The following is a 20511-nucleotide window of genomic DNA, read 5'->3' as shown; positions in this document are numbered from 1 at the left end:
GAAGGAGCACACCGGGGAACCACGTACTGTAAACATTTTGGGGTGCAGGCACTTTCCCCCAAACCACAGCCCCAGCTTTATCCAAACTGGTTCAATCTGTGAGCCTGGAAGGCAGCTTCCCTGCATTCCTGAGACACAGCTGAAGGATCCCTTAGGAGAGGAGCCTTCTCGCCCGAATGCTTCAAGTCTAATTTCTGGGTTTACTTTGATGGGCGCGGAAATAAATAAATTTATAATAGATGTTTGTATTATGTGTTCCCAGTGCAATTAAAGACCGAATTTTAAAATCCAAGCTTGGGAGCTGTTACGGCACTCCCGGCCGTTCATACAGCTTGGGAGGCAGGTAGAGGTCAGAGGTCAGAACCACGCGTGTGCTGAAGCTGAAGACTGGGTCGTGCAGTGGACCAGAGGATTTGGGTGGCTGAGAAGACTCTGAGGACAAGTTGGGCGTGTTTGGCTGTTTGGTATGTGACAACATGTTCTCATCTACAGAGTTCATTTTTGAAAACCACATAACTGAGTAACAAAAAGAATGCAAAAAAATTCATGTTTTTTTAAAGTCTTCATTATTTTTTTTAAAAAAAGATTTATTTATGATGTATATGGAGTTCTGCCTGTATGTCTGCCTGCGGGCCAGAAGAGGGCACCAGATATCACTATAGATGGTTGTGAGCCACCACGTGGTTGCAAGGAATTGAACTCAGGACCTGTTGAAGAACAGTCAGTGCTCTAAACTGCTGAGTCTCCTCTCCAGCCCCCAAATCCCATCATGTTTTCAGTAAGTTTATACTTTGGTGTTGGGCCAAATTCATAGCTGCCCTCAGCCACATGCAACCCGAAGGCAGAGGGGTGGACATGCCTGCTAGACCTTCAGAGGCGAGAGAAGAAGTATCACAATGGAAACAGAGTATATCTGAGAGCCTGTGGCTTGTCCCCAGAAGGTGGGATGGCAGTGGGCCCTTACTGGATAGCGGGCTGTGGTTCTTAGCCATCTAGCCTTGTACGTGCCTGCTCACCTGAATTGGCCCCTTTGGCGTTGTGGACTTACTTACTCACTCCTAACCAGGGTCATGCTTTCCTGGAGTTTAGCTCTCTTTGAGTAACCCTGTGCAACCCTGTACAACCATGTACAACCAAGTACAACCACGTACATGTCGTACACAGATGCGGCCCAGACACCCAGAGACACAGTTGCCTTCAATCAGCCAGCAAGCATCTGCATCTGGTCGCCCACCGCTTCATGGTTATTGAGCAGGTTCTCTGCATTCTGGTACGCTTCACACGGATGTCACAGCACAACTGTGTGTATATACTGGACCTTAAACTGGAGTCAGGTCTCCAGGGTCCACTACCACCTACACACTGAGGGTGGGATCTACCCAGGCTATGGGACCAGAGGCTGCAAGCTTGCTGCAACCCTAGCTCTCTCCGATAAACCAAGTGAGAGACGCTGGACTGGCTCCTGAATCCTTGGCCGGTGATGCTGGATCCCAGAAACCTGATTATGGAAGAACAGCTCGCAGGTGTGAACTCAGAACTCACACTTCCAGTCCACGGGGGCCTTTTTATCCACAAGGCAGAAACCCAGGGAGGGTTGCTCTACACGTCCCGTGGCCCTCTGCCTCTCTGCTACCTCCCTGCTCTCCGGGACACCTGACACCCTTTATAGAGGCTCCCAGTCAGAACAAGCGATCTTTCAAAGGGAGAAAGAGGACCTGAGGGGAGGCAGCAGCTCCTGATGACTGTAATGATGTCCCCAAGTCTCGCCAGGGCACGAGCCCCATCTTCAATTATTTACTTCCATACCGTATGATGGGTGGTTATACCTTATAACAAGGGGCCACCAAGATTTAGAACTTGCACAGCCGCTGCTGAGGTCACAGCCCAAAGCTTTGGCATCAGATGTAGAGGAAGGTGTCTGTGTAGGGATGTTGGCTTACACGTCCACGAGAGCAGGCAGTTTTAGATAATGTGTGTGTTTTATTCCTTTGTACCGTACTGATGACTGCTGCTGTGGCTGAGAATTCGAAATTAAGGGAGCCAGACAAACAGGCTCGCAACGACTCTGGAATATTCAGTGGCTTTGTCAGGAACATAAGCTTCGCCTATTCTTTGTCCAAGTCCCTACTGTTACGAGATCCAACCAACAAACCCCTACTGGGACAAGTGGCCCTTTGTTGCTTTTTTTTCCTCTTCTTCCCGGGAGGATCATGAACATAGAGTCCAGTGCGAAGTCAATTTGATAGCAGGGGGAGGCTGCCAGGAGCCAGCAGCTCGGTGCCTCCTCCCCACTGAGCTAGCCAGCGAGAGGCCCTCAGCCCTGCAGTGAGCACACACCACCGGCCCGCTTCAGATGGGCCGCTTCGGCTCACACAGGTCAACGCTAGCTTTTGCAGGGGCATTTCTTTCCCCAGTCCTGCCAGGGGGCCGAGTTGTTCTCACTGATGTGTCTGCCCTGCAGTGCCACGAGGCAGGGAGAGGACACCCCTCGCCCACACGTCCTGTGGCCACTGCCGAGCCCATAAGGGAGTTTCTAGATTGCACTGGCCGAGTGGCGAGAGACTCACAGTGAATGTGGCTGGCAACATTCCATGAGCTGGGGTCCCTGACTAAGAGGAGAAGGCCAGCCGAGCACCCAGCATTCATCTCCCCTGCTTCTTCATGGAGCTCCGGATGTGGTACTGCCCAACGCTCCTATTGGCCTCATTCCCTGTGGTGATAGGCCGGAGCCCAGATCTGTGAGCTCAGATAACCCGCCTCCCCTTACATCACCTTTGTCAGGACTTCAGTAGCAGCAACAAGAAAGTTAACTAAGCACTTGTTCCAGATTCACGGAGACAAGAAATGAACCGGAAGCACTGAGGATTGTGTAGGAGATACAACTAAGGTCCGGCTGCCTTATTCTCAGAGCATCCATCTTCCCTGTCTGTTTCCGTATAGTAACCAGAGTCTAGTCTCAGATACTCCTCTGAATGATTCTCATTTCTCCTCGACTATCCTTACTTATATCTCACGAGAGAAGACTCGGAGGTGACACTCCCTCCTTCTTGATGAGAGCTTAGGGTCATTCTCCAGAGTTTACGACAACTTTCTTGGTGCCCTTTCCATCTCTAGAGCTGCAAGTTGTTAAGGGGGCACCAGGGAAACATAGTGGTTAAGGGTTCAGCCCAACAGAGATGAGAAAGAGGATTAATAAGAACACAGGAGCTGGGCCTGCACCTGTGACACAAAACCCTCAGGGGGGTCTTTGGCTTGATCTTGCTTTGCCAGAGGCTTTAAAAACATATAAATGTATGTGTGTGAGTGTGTGTGAGAGAGAGAGAGAGGAAGAGAGAGAGAGAGTCGTGTGATTAACCATGAAGACATCCCGATGTCTTAGCAGCTAACAGGCGATCTGAAGAGCGGTCCTCTCTGACTCTGTACAGTTTCCACTGTATCCACCTACTCGCTGACCTTCCGTTGTCAGAGGCACCCTCAGCTGCTTTGTGACTTCATTCATTCCGTGTGTTGGGCACTGGCTCAGGAAACACCAGTGATGCTGCCTTTGGGAGCTGTGGGACCATCATGTGGACACGATAAGGGTACAAGTGTGTTGTGGCTTTGTTGGCAGTAGTGACACTCGGCTTGGGTATGTCTGCTTGTAGGTTACCCTGTACAGAGTATGTATACGTGTTGTGTCTGGCCTCATTCCATTAGGTGCTCGGTATGACAGTGTACTTGTCCAGGCAATGTCAAATGTCTTGGAAAAACAGTCACTACCAACTGATATGCGACTTGGGGTCAAGCAAAGGGGCTGGGCCTATCCTTGCCATTCAGCAGATATGCCTGGCCTGCCCCTGGAGTGGGAGCAGTGCTGGCTGCTGGGGTGAATCAGATCCTAAAGGTCTCCCAGCCCAGCTTTGTCAAAGGAGAGGGAAGGAAAGGCGTGGGGCTGGGGAGACAGCTCAGCGGTGAAGGCTAGGCTGGCAACCGAAAACACAAGAGGAAGGGTGTGATGGGTGGTGCCTGTGTCCTCAGAGTGTTTTCTTGGTGGTGCTGGGACCAGTTTTGAAATGTAGCCCCAAGTAAAAGCTTAAAATAGACTGCTGCACTCTGGGAGCCACGGCCAGATGCTCTGTGGGCTCACACAGGGAATTTTTAGGCTGTGTGGTGCATGCACGCACGCACACGTGTGTGTACTTACGCACGTGTACGTGCACTGTGTGGGGGAGGAGCAGAATTCAACTGATTTGCTTTTAAATCCTCATTCCCACACTCCCTGTGTGTGTGTGGCTGTGGGCAAGCTGCTGGTTCTCGGTTTCACTGCTGGTAAAGACGCACGGCCGGGCTCCCGAAAGGATTGGACTCGCAAAGCAGTGACCGGGTTGCTACTGTTGTAATCATGTCGTCCATGTGCTTTAAGGTAATGCCAGTTTGCCTTCTTTTAAAAAAAGTCACGGAAATACTGCCTTTGAAAGTGGGTATTATGACTTAGGTTGTTTGTTTTAAAGCTGCCTCCAGGTGAGCAGGATGCATCTCGTTATCTAATTCCTCAGACTTCTCGTGTCCACTGTAGCTGTGGGACATTAACACCCCAGTTCCGCATCGCTCACTTCCGTGGGTTTTTATTTATAAATAACCCTGTTTGGTATTTGTGCGCCTTTTCCCTGTGAGTTTCGAGGGTCTACTAATGTTTCCAGGGTCCTCCCGTAGACTTTCCGGGCTCCTGAACATTCTTCTGAGCCCTAATTCCAGAGACAAGCCCTATTTTCAAAACTTATGGAAGTGTAATTGCTGATTTAAGGCACCCTGAAACCTTGTCCTGCAGCGCAGGTTCCCCAGCCTTGCTTTCTGTCACACGACTCCCTGGGGAGACACCCAAACCCCAGAGGCTCCGTGCTTGAAGGAAACAGACATCCGGCGCCTGGAAACTTGAAAGGGCGCCCCCACCCCTGACTGGTACACTTTCTTCTAAGGTTGGAAATTCAAACAAGGCCTAAGCAAAATCCATTTGTACATTTCCGAGAGGACAGGTAAGACACAACCGGGACAAGATGGCTGCAAAGAAACCAGCTGCCCCGTCACAGCCAAGGACATTTAAGCCTTAGGAAAGAAAGGTCTCTTTCTGGATAATGGCATCAGATGAAAGGGCCTGGAGCACCACAGTCTTTAGCATGACCTGAGTATGTGTGCATGTGTGTGTGAGCGCATGTAATTCATATACGTGAGTATGTACCTGTAAATGCACACAAGTGTCAATGTGCACAGCCACATAGATTGTCATAATGTGAGCCTGAGCAAGTGTGACCCCCACAGTGGTGGCATTCAAACTGTGGGGACAAATAAGTTTCTTGAAGGAATGTGACTACCGACTGCCACGCACCGCACCCTGTGTCTGCGCTCTGTGCGCTGGCACCCAGTTCGCGAGCTTCGGGCAAGGGGGCTGGAGGTTAAAATACACAGACACACACACAGAGACAGCGACACAGGTCATCCTTGAATTCCCAAAGAATGCCCCCTTCATTGTGTTCAGGGATAGATCATATAGAGATAGCCACGCCGCAGCCAAACCCACCAGAAACCACTCTCCTGCCATCAGGAACTCCTGAAGGTCTCGTGCTCAGAGCAGCTGTAGGCACTCAGATCAGGGGAAAACAAGTTGTTTACAAGAAATTCAGGATCTGGGGTTTCACTGCTCCCAACATCTCCCCCCAAAATTTTTTATAAAACAGAAGACCCTCTGTCCATACAGCCTTTTGGTCTCTACTGCACCTAGATTCATTTTGGCCAGCACTCTACTGAACCTGTACTCAGGAGAGAGTGACCACATCTCCTCAGGAGAATACTGGCTTTTAGGGAACACAAGAGAGCAACTTAAGCCTGTAAGACAGGCAGATTCAAGTATCCCAGAGGCTTGGTTCCTCATACTACTATTTCCCACACACCCTCTTCCCCTCAAGTGAACAGAGGTGTGTGACCTTATCAGACTCAGGACTTTTAGGAGTGGCTTTGCCATGACCCCAGGAGCAGTCAGAAACCACTGCTCCTTCAGCAGTGCCCTAAATAACATACCCCAGCTGCCATACCCCCGTGGCACGTTCATTCTTGTCAGCTGAGTGTATGGAAGACACCTTCTTGCTCGTGCACCTCTTTGGCTTCCCTAGCAGCCCAGCTGATCCTGCTTTTTGCTAAGGAACCCTTTGGCTAAAACAGTTACAATCTGGTGTGCTAATTGTAACATTTCAAGGGTTATTCAAGTAACATTGAGTTGTTTCATCACATAGGAGGCATTAGCAATATTAACAGATGTCATACAAATGAAATAATGAACAAGACATTTGTTGTACTAGCCATAAGTCCTACAATAGGGAAGTCTCTTGATTTAAATTCACTCTGCTGCAGATTCTTCCCGTGTGCAGAGCCTGAAACTGCCACTGCCTTCTCCTTGTCCCACTGCTACGTTCTCAGGCAGCCCAGTGGGGTCTGTGCTCCAGCTTGTCTCAGCTCCAGCACTTGTTGTTGCGTTTGCTGATACTCTTGGCACTGCTGTGGCATCCGCCAGGCTAGGCACCGACTGGGCTGAGGCAGTGTGCCTTCCACCACAGCCACCTAGCAAAGCTCTGCTCCAGCTGCCTTCTAGCCCCAGCTGCATTCGTTCTGGGTCCAAACTGGCGCATGGAGTAGAGCGGAACTCAGGAAAGCAGGCTTGCTGCTTTGCAACTACTGAAGGGTAGAGCAGAACTCAGGAAAACAGGCTTGCTGTTCTGGAACCACTGAAGGGGCCCCACTTAAATTATCTTTTAGGGAATTTGGGCATTGTCAATCTGGCTGCTTCCTGCTGAGCGGGGACGCTGCATTCTTAGGTGTATTTACTGCAATTTACCGCCATTTTCAAGTTACACTCGGACGGACTCGGACGCGGGTCATGGCAATGGGGAGAGGCGGAGGCTCCACCTCCCCATGGAGCTGGAAGGTGGAGGTGAGGTGGGGGCAGAGTGGCGGTTGTCTCTGTCTCTCTGTTTGTGTGTATGCCAGTCAGGTCAAAATCAGTAGACTTTGATGCTTTCATAGTCAGAAATTCCAAAGAAACAGATACTGTAAATTTTGATGACATAGCTTCCTCAGAGAACTTGTTACATCTCACTGCAAATAGGCCCAAGAATGCTGACTGAATATTTGTCAGCTTATCCATACTGTATCTTGGGACACAGAACTCATTTTTGCCAGTTTGGTGTTCAATCTGCTGTTGAAATAAAAGGACTAAGAGCTGAGACCTCAGAAAATTTCCCATCCAGGGGAAAGAGACTTGTGAAAGCAATGGAACTCCATTATGGAAGCGAAGAGTGACCGAAGCCCTCTCCAGAGGTGAGGAGGAGTGGCGTGAAAATCTTTGCTGCTCCTCAGAGACGGGGATAGTTTGAACTTACCTCTGAAAGGTCAGAGCAGCAATGCCGCTGAACTATAGCAGAGAGAAAAAGACTCATAGCTCACTCATCACAGACACCTCCTTTTGTCTTTTGATTAGACTGGATTTTAGAGGAATGTGATTTGACAAATTGTGTGTTTATTGTTAATTTCCGTACTAGAATTATGGTACTGAGCTGTCAATGCTCACAGCTGCTTTAGTTAACTACGATGACGTCACTGATTAGAAAAAGATTATAACTTGTCTGAGAGAAATTTGACATGGAAAGTCCTTAGATTTGATACGTTTAATAAGACAAATTTGGGTTTTGATGTAGCTAAAAGCTGTTAAAGACATCTTAGACCGATTTAAAAAGTCCATCCCCTCTTGATCACCTTCTGCTCTTTCCTAGGAGATATTGTACCCATAGGAGTATCTGTATCACAAAGCATTATCTGCTTGCATATGACTATCTAGTTGTTGGTGTACCCTCTTGACAGGAAGTTGGCTCAAAGGTGCAGCACTTGCCTACAGCCTGCTCAAAAATCTGGGGTCTCACTGCTCGCAACAACCAACCAGAGAGAATTCCACAGTGACCTCAAGGCCAGCGTTGTGCTGTCCAAAGTGAGCCCCATGTGGTGGGATAACACTCTTGGACACTGTAAAGATCTGCCACTCATATTGGTTTAACAAAACACTGATCGTCCAGTAGCCAGGCAGGAAGTATAGGTGGAGCAACCAGAGTAGGATAATTCTGGGAAGAGGAAAGGCAGAGATGCAGTCACCAGCCAGATACAGAGGAAGCAAGAAGAGAATGCCTTACTGAGAAAAGGTACCAAATCATATGGTTAAACATAGACAACTATTATGGGTTAGTTTAAGTTGTAAGAGCTAGTTAATAATAAGGCTGAGCAACAGGCCAAACAGTTTATAATTAATACAAACCTCTGTGTGCTTATTTAGGACTGAATGGCTGTGGGACTGGGAGGGACAAAAACTTCCATCAATAGCCCTAGGCCGTATGGATCAGCCAGGATGCCAGTCAGTTCCGTGCCCAGGCAGAGGCTAAGTCGCTCTTTCCACCTGCAACACTGCGGGCCAGGAAGACAAAGACCGAGAGACCTAAGACCATGGGAACATGTTCTTGGTGCAGATGCTCTGCTTGGGAATGCCAGCGGGGGTTGTCTGAAGTGAAAATCCCAGGTTGCTAACTTGCCTCATGCCTTTGTAGGGGTGGTCACAGACACACAGTCACTGGATAACAGCTGCTGTCTGGCTGTTTTCACACGGGCTGTCTCAGCAACTTCATCTTAACCCCCAGGACGTGTATGGAGCCAGATATGCTATTCCTCGGCTCACTAAAGGTTACAGAGGAGCCAGGGCTGCTGAGACTGGAGGCCCCGTGCTCCAGGAGACCATGGCAAGACCTGGGGAAGAACATGCTGGTCGGGCCCTCTGAAGAGGCCCAGGACACACCAGGAAGAAGGGCTTCTTGGGAAGGCTGGAGGGAGATTTACTGAGCGTGATGGGCCACCTTCAGGGACCCAGAGTGTTCCAGTGAGCCCTGATCCTCATCAGCCCATCTGCCCAGCTCCAGTCTCCAGCACCTGGGCTTCAGGTTCCTGTGTTCTCAGATGGGATTATATCAAATGGTCTCTGCCAAGTGTGGCTCAGGATCCCTTTCATGGTTCAGACACCCCGTAACAGATTCACTTAAACCCCTCTCTGGCATGATGCTCCAGACGGTTTGAAATCTGAAGCAGTTCATGTTCTGAGCATTTTGGGATCTCAATGCAAAGTCACATCACTCAACAGGAAATGTTTCCTTATTATAACCCCATGGAGAAATCTTATGTGCTGACACATTGTCTAACCCAGTCCCAAATACTCTCCCGGTTCTTCAGCAGAGTATGGATTCAGGTAGACGCTCAGCTTTGTGAAGCTTCTTGGAAGGGCAAACACACCATTGGTTTTGTGTACATTTTGATGGTGTTCACTGGGAATCTTTCAAAGTGAAAGTCTTTTATTTAACAATGCCATAAAATTTCCCCAGCCACTGGCAATGCCAAAGGCATACTTCACGAATTCTCACAAACACAGAACATCCAGAACATCATTTTCCTCTCCAGCCTGAAGAAAGTTCTAGCGATTGTTGAGTCTGCATTGGAACAGATGGTATTTTGTTGGAAGAATCAAGCATAGAAAAAGCAACATTTCTGCTAAAAAAAAAAAAGTGCGTGCTATGAGATGATCATTTTAAAGGTGCCACTGTGAGCCTCACTAGCAAGCTTCTGATTGAGCAGTCAGGTCCTCAGGGTGGGGTGGGGTCCAGCAGTGTTTGTCTCAGCACGGTGGAGAGGCAGCAAGACTTTGGCGAAGGTAGACACGGGTCACCATGTGCCAGACACCGTCTCCAGGAAGGAACAGTCCTCACATGAGCTATGCCAGGGCACCCTAGCAATTGGGCTCAGGGACCTTCTGTACATGTGAAGTAACTGAGACACAGAAAGATCAGTGAGGTGTTTAAACTCAGAACACCCCGGCCAGATCCTCACAATGGATCTTTGACTGTGCAGCTAGGGTGATCCAGAGAACAGAGGACAATCAAGGCACTGACACCTGCTCTCCAAATACTTCCTTTTTTGGCCTCTCTGTGACTTCATCCCCAGGGAGCGCTCTCTCGTCATTGGTTACTTCCTTTTTGTTCTGGAGCTTGAACCTCATTATGACCACTATGCATTTTGCCAGTTTGCCCGGGCATCGGCCCTGTCTTTATTGCTACTGCTTCCCATCTTCCCAGAGATCTGGTCAATTTATGGTACCTGCTCTAGCTTTTTTCCTGCCGCTGTGATGGAACACTGTTCAAAAGCAGTTTAGGGGAGGAAATGGCCTATCTGGCTCACACTTCCAGGTCACACTCCATCACTGAGGGACTGAGGGCAGGAACACAGGCAAGAATCTGAAGCAGAAATCACGAGGAGCTGCTCTCAGGCTCACGCTTAGCCAGCTCTTTCATACAGGCCAGTACTGCTCACCCAGCAAGGATGGTGCCACAGTGGGCGGGACTCTGCTGTGTCACCTCACAAGCTGTGTCTCCACAGACACGCCCACTGACAAGCCTGGCAGAGGACTTTTCAGGTGACTCGCGGCTGGCTGCACCGAGTTGACAGTTAACACTGGGCTAGGGCAGTCTTACTCCAAGATAAGGAGTGACTGGCAGAGTTTTGGATCTTTATTTTTGTGCTATGCAAGGAATTGAAACTAGGGCCTCATGCATGCCGGGCAAGCACTCTACTACTGAGCTGTGTCCCTATCCATGGGTTGATTGATTGGGCTCCATGTATCTTAATCTAGCCCCATAGTGACCTTCCTGCCCCCACCTCCCAAGTGCTGGGACTACAGGCATGCACTACCAACCCTGGTTTATGGATTCTGGAGATTAGACCCAGGACCTTGTGTATGACAGGCAAGCACTCCACCAACTGGGCAACATTCCCAGTCCCCCCTCTCTTCATTCTTTAGAGACTGCTTTACATGGGCCAAGCTGGGATGCACAGTCACTGCTGTGCTTCCTCTTTTATAGTTCTAGAGTCTGCATGAGAAGTTATGGGAATATCTATGCCCAGCTCATTTTCATGGGCAGACCTATAGTTTACGCTACATTTGTATTTCTGCATTTGCTGAAACATCTTACGCTAGGTCTTAGCTCCAGGAGTGTACATCCATGTTGTCACCGCCCTCAGCAGTGCTTCTGGCCCCCTTGTCAAAGATGACTCGGTGTGATTGCATACTCTGAGAGTGACTTTCAAGGAACAATGATATTCTCCCAGCCAGTATGGCCCCTTGTTTCACATCTTGGCCCACTTTCTTCCCTACCTGTAGATTTTCCTTGGGGTTTTTCTTAGGTTATCAGCATTTTCCATCTCCTTGGGACACACCGAGAAAATGGAAGCACGTTCCCATTGCCCAGAACTACACAGGTCTGTTCCCATCTGTTCTCACTCCTGTTCTCCTGTTTGGGGACAACTCTGCTCATTCCAGGCTGTGGCCACCTACCCGCTACAAGCCCACGATGTCATGGATGTCTTTATCTGTTCTTGCAATCCTTGTCTCACCCAGGGGCTTTCCTAGTGTGTCCTATAAAAATGGATAGGCCCATGGGTAGCTACACTGTGGAAGAGGCTGCACTGTCTTTGTCGCCAGGGAGGACACACCCCTGAGTGAAATACACAGCCGAGCAGATGGTTTCCAGGGAGACATGATGTGACAAAAGTTACACACCCTTCACACTTCCTGCCTTCTACCCTCTCCCTATTGAAAGTCTGACACTGACATGGCCCACTCTCCCCCACGTATGATCACGTTTGTCTGTGACCCGAAACCCTCCCCTGTCAGATGCCATTGGCTTCATCACTGTCCACCATGGAGCAATCAGAACTTTTCTTTATTTCAGAGCTCCCTCCTGTTATTCAGTTCCCTTGGCACAGATAATAAGCAATGCCTTTGAAGAGAAACCCCTCCCAAATGAGGGGGCCAAGACAGCACTAGATAACGTGACAGCGGAGAGTGCCAGGGGATTGGTGTGCCAGAAGAGAGGGCAGCCACACTGATGTCTGCCCCTGCATGCAGAACGTCATGATTTGGGAGAAAACTGTTTGTTCCGGAAAAAATGCATCAGGAAGGCAAACAGGATTTCTCAGGCAGCCAGGGCGGCGAGCCTGGCATTCACTCTGCAGATGGTTTTTAACCTTGAGGTGCAGGTCTGCCTATGCACTTGCTGAGACATTTCATGGCTGCAGTCTGTTCTTTACGCAGCAGAACTTGTAACGGCAGAGAAAGTTCACCTTGCATATGACAGCCCCAGCATTTGCAGATGGGGAGAGCATGATGGCATTAAACAAATAGAGCTAACTTCAGACATGTTTTGTGGACAATTCAAGTAAGAAAAACGTTATGGTTTGGGCACACACTACATAAAATACACACTTCTTTTTAGAATAGTTTGCTCTTAGTATAAAAGCACAGCAACAAGACTATATGGCCATTTCCTTCATCTGTTTTACCAAATGTGTCCATGAGGACAGGAAGTTGGATTTCAGCTGCTACACATATCCACACACTTGCTGGGCAGACGCCCACCAGGTTCTGTGGCAGAGTTTCTGGGGACAGAGCACAGTGCCCCTGGTGTGACTTTCTCATACAGTGTCAGGTGACGACCAAAGTTATGCTGGGGGGAAGGGCTGAGCCTCCGGGAAGAACAGTGAATGTGAAGGTCTCTCCAGAGCTGCCCACTCTACCCAGAGTCCCCGTCATTTACCCTACATCAGGGACACTTACAGCTCAGTCATCACCAACTGCCGCTTTCACTCCTTCCAGACCATGTTGCCCGGTGACACTCCCTGTCTCAGAGTGGACGTCTTAAAGATCCAAATGATCAGCCATCTTCCCTAAGTGTCCCCTTTTAATGCCTCATTGTGAAGAAAGCTCAAGCAACTCCCAGGGAGCTGTCTCTCTGAAGTCTGCAGCATCACCAAGATGCCCACCTTCTGGGCAAGAGGACACACCCCGTGCAGCCATAGCTATCCTGGGTGAGGGACACAGGTGACTTCCATCCGCATTCACTTCTGTCCCTCGCAAGGATAGCCTGTTGCTCCGGGTCGACTTTAACAAGAACCGCTGGGCTTCAGGGCGAGTGTTGGGAATTCTTGCTGTGGCTGAATTTGCAGGGTCAGCTTCTACATCAGTATGACCCAGAGGACATCGTGGTCGGAGCTGAGTCAGGCAGTGGGGTTTAGTGAGTCTAAGCAGGTACGGGAAGGTGGACAGTCTCGGGCAGCATGGTGGTTGTAACTGCCTCTCTAGAGGGATGTGTGGGCATGCCATGTCTGTCCATCTCAGTGCTCCGATGCCCCAGAAAGGCCTAAGTCGTCAAGGACCTAGAAGCTCAAGTGTCAGTGCTGCCCACTGGTCTAAGTGCTTACCTGTGTGGCTACCTTAGGTGGACTCTGGTGGAGGTGGGGGTTTGTAATTCTTGGAGTTGGTGGGGATCAAGGACAAGGAAGGTAACTATTACCAAGCCCAGCTATGCCTTCCTGCTGAGGAAACTGTCATAGCAAGTAGGTTGAAGGCCGTACATACCCCAAAGGGACTGATGAATGTTGCTACAAACACGTTGTGCCTTCACAGGTACAAGCTGAGCTCAGGAGCACACTTGTCCGAGGCCTTTGCCCTTGGCCTTGAACCTCGCCCTTAGAACACCCTGTTCCTCAGCCCATTTCCCTAACGAGCAAGCTCAGCGACAGCAGTGGGTGTCCTATCTGGGGCAGGTGCTCTGTGACCCAGCGGGCAAGCTCCAAACACCGTCTTAAAAACGGATGCCTCTGCCTGTGGAAAATTGGACCTTCAGGCCCTGAAAAACTTTTAATGACCAAACTCCCTATAAGAAGCTGTAACCACTGGATACACTTTGCCCTGAGAACAGCCTCTGGATTGTTTTGTGCGGTGTCTGCTAATGAGGCGCTAATGAGGTGGCAGGCTGGAGGTGCAGGAGCAAGCATCCTCTTATCAAGCATGAGGACTCCTCCCCTCCCTGCTGGGACTCAGGGCTGCAAGGGGGAGGGGAGCCCAGAGTCTCCCATCCCTAGGATCCCAGGTGCTTCTGCAGACTTCTTGCCACCCTGATTTCAAAAGCCACAAAGTGTTGTTTGGAGTCATTTAAGTGGGTGCAGGACCCTTCACACAGGTCATCCCAATACACTTTACAGAAGCACTCTATTTCCAAAAGCCTGCTCCACGGCAGGTCTGGCTGAGCAAGCCGGCAGCCACCAGCAGAGGCTAGTCCCCGGAGGCTTGAGTACCTTCCTGTTGGAACCTCAGTGATTCTAGATTATTCCACCTGCTCTCTCCACACCTTCAGGGCAAGTATCTCCTGTAAGGCTGGGGGTTCCAGGTCCCAGCTGGCAATGACCAGAACATTCTATTTTACGGCCTGAGTAAAGCTCCCTCCATCCCCAGCCTCCTCAAATGATTCCTTCATTTCTACCTCCACTGCCACCCACATTGTCTTCCTACTCCCCACTGTCTACTAACATGATGTCTTGTTCAAATTCAGAGCCCTGAGGACAAAGAAAATACCAACCCCACAGTGTGCTGTGACCAGCTGGAGGAGGAGAAGCTGCCATATGACTTGAGGGAGCACTAAGTCCTTCAGAACTCTTTCAAGCCTGCTGGCATTATACAGGTGCTCCGAGCAGCTGGGGCTGGCTCCAGAGCAAATGAGTTCTGACACTTTTTTTTTTTAATGTTGCCAGTGAAATAGGACAGAGATATGGCAGGAAACAGCTTAGTGTGTGTTACCAAAACAAGTTGGGGACCTCAGTCTAAAACATAGTGTTCTATTACAATAAAACAGACTAAAGATTGCCATCAAGGGAGGAAGCTAGTTCTAAATTCCAGTTTCCAGTCTCTTTTGAAAAGCTTAGAAAACTGAGGAGCTGATTTTTCTCTGACTAAATAAAATGAGAAAAGGCATTTTCTATAAGTAACTGGGATGGTTGTATTTCCCAGTCCTCTCTGAGGGTATGTCCTGATGGTTCCTTGTTTTGTATGAATTTCTGGCAATGTAGCCTTTGCTTTCTGAGCAAGAATTATACTAATGGAAAGAATCCCACCTGCTTTATGAGCATCCCTGGAAACCTTCAAACAAGGCCTACTCTAATCTGGCATAGGTAAAGCTTATGCCAGACGCTGCTCTGAGGACGTATGTACACTTCCCAGTCTTCGTCCAGGTGAGAACTCCATAGTTTCTCCTGGGAAGGGGGAAACTGAGGCAAGGTTTAAGGAGCACAGAGTCACACAGCCATCTATAGACTGTGCAACACTGAGTTGTAGTTTATGGTTCTCTTCATGTCTTCCTCTCTGTTGCAGCAAAGGCTCTGACCCTGACATCTGCATGCATTGCTCAGACACTGAGTTCTGCATGCCCTGCACAGCTCTATGCCCAGCATCTGGCCGGTGCTTAGGCAAGTTTGTGGCGCAACACATGTTGACTGTTGTAGAATCGCCCCCTATTACCTGAACTGTAACCCTCACATTACTGTTGGTACACACATCGCCACTTTTCAATATACCCCATCCGGCACCCCACTTGGGAGACTTTGTTTATGGTAGCGAGAGCACAGGAGGAATCTATGGACTGTATGTACTGCTGACAACAGGGGAGGGCTACGGGACCCTGACTGTCTGCCTGGCCTTCTTCCAGTGGGATGTGGTGGGGCCAGCAGTTTCTACAGAGGTAACTTACCAGAAAGAAGCCTGGTGGATATGGGCAGAGCAATGTGTGAGCTTCAGACCACTGCGCAGGCGTGGCTCCGGGTCCCGTGTAAGTCATGTGAGCACATGGGAATGCTGAGAAAGTGCACGATCCCTGAGAAGCGGAATCTGAGAACATCCACCTCTACAGCATCTGACAGAGGGCTGGTCTCCAAAATATATAAAGAACTCAAGAAAATAGGCAACAAAATACCAAATAATGACATTAAAAAAGGGGCTGCAGAGCTAAACAGAGAATTCTCAGCAAAAGAGGCTCAAATGGCCAAAAGACATTTAAGGAATTGCTCAGCATCCTTAATCATTAGAGAAATACAAATCAAAATAACTCTGAGATACCATCTTATGAGTCACAATGGCCAAGATCAAAAATACCGATGACAGCTTATGTTGGAGAGGATGTGGAGTCGGGGGAACACTCCTCCACTGCTGGTGGGAGTTCAATCTTGTACAGTCATTCTGGAAATCAGTATGGCAGTTTCTCAGAAAACTGGGAATCAATCTACCTCAAGACCCAGCGATATCATTCGTGGGCATACGCCCAAAGGATGCTCAATCACATCACAAGGATACTTGCTCAATCAAATATGTTAATAGCAGCATTATTTGTAATAGCCAGAACCTGGAAACAACCTAGATGCCCCTCAACTGAGGAATGGATAAAGAAAATGTGCTAATTTACACAATGGAGTATTATCTAGCTGTAAAAAATAATGACATCATGGCATTTGCAGGCAAATAGATGGAACTAGGAAAAAAAAAAAAAAAAAAACATCCTGAGTGCAGTAACCCAGACTCAGAAAGACAAACACGGTATGTACTCACTGATAAGTGGATAAAAGATAAGTGGATAAAGCAAAACAAAGGATAACCAGATATCAGTCCACAGCTCCAGAGAATTGGGAGTGTGTGTGGTGGTGGTGGTGGTGGGGGAGTAAGGGAGAGGGTGGAAAGAGAGAAGGAGGAAGGAAGTGGGAAAAATATATAGCTCAATAAAAAAATAAAAAATACAGTGCTTTGCTATGCATCCCTGACTGGCCTGGAACTCACAGAAATCTGCTTGCATCTTCCTCCCAAATGGGAGGATTAAAGGTATGGGCTACCACGCCTGACTTGCTAGACGGAGGTGGGGTTTGACTCCAGCTTACTCATGAAGCATCTCTGGAAGATGGAATTGGAGAGCCATCTATTTCTCTGTTAAACAGTTACCATCCTGAGGGCAGATGGCTGAAGTCAGCAGCAAAAGACAAAATCCATACCTGTCACTTGTCATTTAATTGCCTTTTAGAGGAAGGTACATTTAGAAGAAGAAAAAATTTAAAGATAATTCTCATTGTCATATTGCAAACATTGGGGATATTTCTCTGAAGTTAAGATGTAAATATATGCATCCTATTTGAATAAAAATTTATGCATTTTAAATATCCATTTTAACTTTACAAATATCTACACTTACATACAAATATGCATGCATGCCCATACAGAGAACCAAATCTTAGCTATCCTTTTATTTTTTTGATAGGCCTCCCAAGGAAATAGAAATATTAACCAAACATGACATATTACTCCACAATAAGAATAGGCACATACCAGTTGGGTGGTGGTGGCCCACACCTTTAATCCCGGCATTCAGGAGGCAGAGGCAGTGTGGGGTGGCTGGAGGCATGAACTAAAGCAGGAGACTCTTAATCTCAGGGTCGTGGGTTCGTGCCCCACGTTGGTTACCAGATAATGTGAGAGTTACAAATCTGTCTTTATTGTAGGGATCCAAAGGGAACACACAGACTCACTGAAAACCAGACAGGGTGGAAACAGCAGTGTCCCGCAGCTCCGGGGAGGTGTGAACCAGCTTGCTTCTGCTCCGACCTCCCAAGAAAGCAAGCACACTTCTTCTCTGCTCTTGGTGCACATGTAGCACCTCAGACCACGCCCAAAGAGTCAAGACTTCAAAAGCATCAGCTGAATGAATTCCGACTCTTAATGAACTCTTAATGGTGTCTGCTGGGAGCAAGAAGGAAGGGTGATCGTAGGCTGTTCATGGGCCTTGGGGGCAGACTGGTGTTGACATTTGGGGATTATTCTAGCAAACATCTCTACTTTTTAGTAAAGTCAGAACAGACACAGGAGCACACCAATAAACAAAGGTGTCCTTCCTGATGCTCCTTGCATTGGTCTGGGGTCTCCCTCGGGGCAGTTAGGTGTCTTCCTCAACCATACTGTTAAAGCTACCAGTTCCTGATTGTTCTCGGATGTGACTATAACCAGGTAAGAAAAATCAGATCATTTAAAGAAGAAACAAAGGACGATTAGAAAGATCTTCAAACACGACTAAATTTCACACTGAACACGCTGCCTGGCAAGGTGAGGACAGTGAGTCCTCATTCACTTCTCCAGTGGCCATCGGCTGATGTCCAGGCAAACAGTAAAGCAGAACACTTCCAACGCTACCAGACACCAACAAAACCCCGCAGAGCCACTTCACACTCACAAAAACACTGTGGCTGGCAGGTGCGATGCCTGGGGAGAAGCAGGAACTTCAGATCGCTTGGAATGCTCACGGTGCTAGGAGTGAAACGGTTGTCCTTGGTGTCAACCACAGAGTGTCCTTGCACGGAGTGTGGCTGCGTTGCTAAAAATGCCCACTCTTCCCACACTGCCATTACCCTCCGGCTTTCTCTAGTGACTCATACCTCGCTGTACCCCCACGGACACCTGCTCTGCTTCATTTGGTGACATTGCCTGGCTGTCTTCTGGGTTTGCCCAAGGAGTCCCATGATCCTGCCAGTCTTTCCCCCCTGGGGAGTATTTTCATGCATTTCTCCACATTTGACGCATGAGAACGGAACCCAAACACAGATGGCAGAGCGACAGCGCTTTCACAGACACAGCTCGCAGCAACTCGTGAGTCTCATGCAGACGCATTAAGGGCTTGCTTCCTCCTGGGTGTGGGGACACACGTCTCGGCTATTCAAGGAGGCTGCAAGGGAACGCTCTGGGGATGGAAGGCAAGCACCCACTTCACGGGAGCCTGGAAGGAGGAGGGATGAGGCTTCTTGGAGAACGGAACAGTGAGGTAGCCTGGGTGGATGGGTGGGACATTACAGGTCCTCTGAGAGAGGACCGTGACCTAGTCATATACACTGAGCAACATGCAAAAAACTTCCCATAACAGATGACTGGGGCCTAAGGAAGGCTGGAGGTAGACCTTGCTCTGATTTTCAAAACGGAAGCAGGAAGGTGAAGATTCACTAAGACTTAACACCAAGCCAGCTGTATGTGTTGTTTGAATTTGGGTCTCTGCAAAAAGTCTCAGTGTAGGCAAGCAAAAGAGGCATGCTGGAAAGGAGCCCGTCCTGACATGCAGAGATCCCTAGGGACTAGAAGGCACTAACCAAACTAACCAAAGGGAGCCTGGCACAAGTGACTTGGTGACAACCAACTTTCCCTTCCCTCCTGACTTCCTGTAATGAAATTAAAATACTCCCTCTTATAGAGAGACGTCAGACACTCCCCTCAGCTCTCAAATCTGGAAAATCTACAAGATGAAAACTGGTTGTTATATTTAAGAAGTGTCCTGATTCTGGTGACGAGGATTCAAAAGTCCTTTGTAAGGGTGATGTTAGCTATCACTCAAAGCTGTAACTACTCTCTGGGCAGCAAGACACTGACCCCTAAGAGTCCTAAATGCTCATCTCTGAAGAATTAAAACACCCAGAGGGCAAAAGATCCGCCCCCGCCCGCAGTGAGTCAGGGTGAATCCATTCTCAAAAGGCCATTAGTGTGTTTAGCTTGACACTGGAGTTCTCTGGGACGTTTTTCATACAACCAATGAAGTCTCCAGGGTCATGGCAGCCTCTCCTGCTGTGCCTTCCAGAATCCAATCACCTGCTGCCAACTGTCAGCAGCTCAGATCCCAGAGTTATCTTGTCCTCCTATAGGTGACCTCCATATTCTGCCCAAGGCCTTCTCTAGCTGGGCAATGCAGCCAGGAGTGGGTGAGCAGCCTGTCACATCAGGGAAGCAGTCACTTCTGATGAGGCTTGGGAATACAAAACAGACAAGCGGAGAAACACCCAGGAGGTGTGCGTGGTCGTCCGAGGGAAGCGACAGGCACTGCTTCTGAGCTCTTTGTCTAGAGACAGCATCTCATCACCTTGGGTGAGATAGGTGGAACTTGTCATTCATGCAATACTCAACACTGAACAAGATGAGAATCTTCACAGAATGAAGAGATGGTGCCAAACTCCTCTCAGCTTTACACAAACCTACTTTTCTAACTTTGCTTAGTGTGAGACTTAAGGCATTTGTTTTTAAAAGTCCTAAGAATATTCTAGAACGAAACTCTCGTAGAGATCACAAATCTGTATCACTGTACCATTGGCCAATGGGGGGGATGTCACATGTTTTGTGCTCTCCCTCCACATCTGTTCTGAGAACACATTATGCACCCCTATATCTACTCATGTGGCTCATTTTCTTCCAGTAGTTTCTGCTCCCCAAACTCATAATCTTCCCCTACATATGTGCCACACTTAAGAGGCGGTGTGCAAAAGTTATGTGTGAAGGATTTACTCACCAGATTCAAAGTTAAACCTTCTTGAATAGTGTTTTCTACAACACTATTCATACCTGAATATTATGACTTATTGATTTAAAGAACAGCAGGAGGCAGAAAAATAAAAGAAACTGAAGGAAAGTGAAGAAAATTAAGAGTGAGTACAAAATTAGGATTGTACCAATTCTCATTCATATATAAGTGTATAGAAAGAATAACATGCTAAGGCAAATGCCATTGCATG

The 20511-nt window shown here is 48.4% G+C and overlaps 1 protein-coding gene across 1 annotated transcript in view; it reads right to left on the bottom strand.

Annotated features, from left to right (window-relative positions):
• The window catches only part of Ube2ql1 (ubiquitin conjugating enzyme E2 QL1), a 37748-nt gene that overhangs the window by 1575 nt on the left and 15662 nt on the right, over nucleotides 1-20511 (bottom strand). The gene's annotated exons all lie outside the window — the stretch shown is intronic.

This window comes from Alexandromys fortis, unplaced genomic scaffold (assembly GCF_014885135.2).
Source record: "Alexandromys fortis isolate MF-2015 unplaced genomic scaffold, M_Fortis_MF-2015_v1.1 scaffold_52, whole genome shotgun sequence".
NCBI lineage: Eukaryota > Metazoa > Chordata > Mammalia > Rodentia > Cricetidae > Alexandromys > Alexandromys fortis.
Note: the sequence above shows the minus strand (reverse complement) of the source record. Positions and strands in the feature narration are given on the sequence as shown.